Source organism: Lepidochelys kempii, chromosome 1 (assembly GCF_965140265.1).
Source record: "Lepidochelys kempii isolate rLepKem1 chromosome 1, rLepKem1.hap2, whole genome shotgun sequence".
Taxonomy (NCBI): domain Eukaryota; kingdom Metazoa; phylum Chordata; order Testudines; family Cheloniidae; genus Lepidochelys; species Lepidochelys kempii.
The window spans coordinates 256,171,116-256,173,946 of NC_133256.1; positions in this window are offsets into that span (position 1 = coordinate 256,171,116).

Consider the following 2,831-nt stretch of genomic DNA (forward strand, 5'->3'; position numbering starts at 1 on the left):
GGTACATGGGCTGAGTTAATACATGGTGTTTTTGTGGTCTCATTCTAATGCCTACATAGACACATAACAAAACCACAGCACAGACTGGCACATGTGGCCTTCTCTATTCATTCAAGGCCTGGGACTGGATTAGAAAGTGAGGAATGAGTTGGGCTGGGAATGCTTGGATGGCACCTATCTCCACTTTGGTCGGCCTGAGGCAGTGCTGTCAGTCCCTTGCTTTCAAGAGCAATGAATTCACTTTTCACATGTTTAAAACTAATGAGTTTATCAGAAATTAAAATATTCAAAAGAAGAATTGCAGTGCACAATGCAGGCCTGGCAGTGTTTGATTATCATAGTGGAAAAAACAGAAACATACTCCCAAACTGCCCTTTCCTCACCTCATCAGCCTTGTCACTTGATGCCCCAAACAAGTGAGACTCCAACATCCCACCTGGTAGGTGACACATCTAAATCAATCAGTAATGGAGCTGACCAATGGATTGAGAGCTGACTTTTACCAGGTGTGATCATTGATTACAGCTCTGAGCAAATATTTTTTCCTTGCAATAGAGGAACTGGAAAGAACTGGCTTCTTTTTGTTTGGCACAGTTCATACCTTACAAGAAACTGCTCAGATCTTCACCAAAGCACCAGCTTGATGTTACCATCTTCCACAAACAGCCAATGCACTGGAAAGCCAGCAAATCGTAGTATTTTAGCAATCATACATTCATAGATTCCAAGGCCAGAAGGGACCATTGTGATCATCTAATCTGACCTCCTATATAGCACAGGCCAGAGAACTCCCCCAAAATAGTTCCTAGAATAGATTTTTGGGAAAACATCCAATCCTGACTGAAAAATTGTCAATGATGGAGAATCTACCATGACCCTCAGTAAATTGTTTCAGTGCTTAATTACCCTCGTTGACAAAAACGCCTTATTTAAGGTACGCCTTATTTCGAGTTTGAATTTGTCTAGCTTCAACTTTCTGTCATTGGATTGCATTACACCTTTCTCTGCTAGACTGAAAAGCCCATTATTAAATATCTGTTCCCCATGTAGGTACTTATAGATTGTGACCAAGTCACCCCTTAACTTTCTCTTTGTTAAGCAAAAAAGCTTGATCTCCTTAAGTCTGTCACTGTCATGCGTGTTTTCCAGTCTTTTAATCATTCTCATGGCTCTTGTCTGAACCCTCTCCAATTTACCAACAGCCTCGAATTGTGGTCACCATAACTGGATACAGTATTCCAGCAGTGGTCATACCAGTGCCAAATACAGAGGTAAAATAACCTCTCTACTTCTACCCAAGATTCCCCTGTCCCTGTTTATGCATCCAAGATTTGAATGAGCCCTTCTGGGTCCTGCATCACACTGGGAGCTCATGTTCAGCTGATTAACCACCATGACAAATCTTTTTCAGAGTCATTGCTTCCCAGGATAGAGTCCCCCATCCTGTAAGTATGGCCTGCATTCTTTTGTCCCAGATGTATACATTTACATTTAACTGTATTAAAGCACATATTGTTTGCTTGCTCCCAGTTTAACAAGCAATCCAGATTGCTCTGAATTAGAGATAGAAGAGACCAATGAAATCGTAGCTTGTCCATCTTAAAAGCCTCTTCTCCCCTAGCTTTCCCTGCAATAATGTATATTTTCCATTGTTTTCTCTGATCTAGTTTTTGTCTCCTATGATGGGTTTTCCACTGCTTTAAGGACATTTAAGGACACTGCTAATAAGGACATTATTCCACAGGATAGTAGATGTCACAATTAGGAAAGGTTTCCTGATCCCAGCCAAATTTCCCTGTTTCTGTTTCAGCCCTTATTCCGACGCACTTTGTCCCATACTCAACCATTCCAATCCTTCCTTGGTATCTACACCCTTCCAACACCAATTCTTCTGGATGAGTATTATCTCTCTAAATAAACTAGACTGTTTAAAGAATGTGAGGCATTTCATTCCAGGTGCTTGTGACAGAATCTTATCTGTGACATGACGTTTGATCATTCATGCTGTGAAGTTTGCATTGAACTCAACGTTATGTTCTGCACCAAAACCATAGCAAGACGAACATGGTAGTGGCAGAGGGATTAGAGTGTGTGTAATGAGCAGGTCTCTCCAATGGGGATATATTTTCTGGTTTCTGTATCCAAATATATAATACAGCTGAGGAGGACATGGTGCTAATTGATGTCTTTTACCCCCTTTGAGAGTGGAGAAGGCTGGAAAGAAGAATTGCAATTTTTGTTTCCCTGTGTAAGAGGGGTGGGGAACAGTGGGGAAAACAATAGTGATGACATGCTTTGAATGGTGGAATTTTCATCCAATCACTAGCTCTCTTGTCTTCACCAGTCCTCTTGCAGAGTTAGCAGAGTTCCCTGGCCCTGACAACTGGTTCCCGTCGTTCCCATAGTGGCAATGCAAAGTAAGCGTCACACTTTAGAGTTCTGATGAGCTGAATGGCCTGCGTGTGGATTTGAGGCTAGGAAAGAAGCAGTATTCCTCCATCTTGTGTAGAAAAACTGGCCCAGTGTCATCGGGGTTGAACATGACCATGTTACTCTCGTGCACAGGCTCTGCTTTAGAAGTATCAACCCCCTCTGACAGGAACAATCAGGAAACACTGATGGGTTCTGAGGTGCCTTGGGGGGCCTTGAGGAACGTTACATGACTCCCAAATGCATGCTGGTGCGCTCCAGAGGGAGTGGCTAATGCTGGAGATGGAACTGGGACTGCGACATCAGTTGTCTCAGGGCCCAATTCAGGGCTTGGGGTGCCCTCTGTGGCCTGGGCCGTCAGGGTTGGACGTCAAGACGGCGGCAGCAGTGAGCATCCCCTC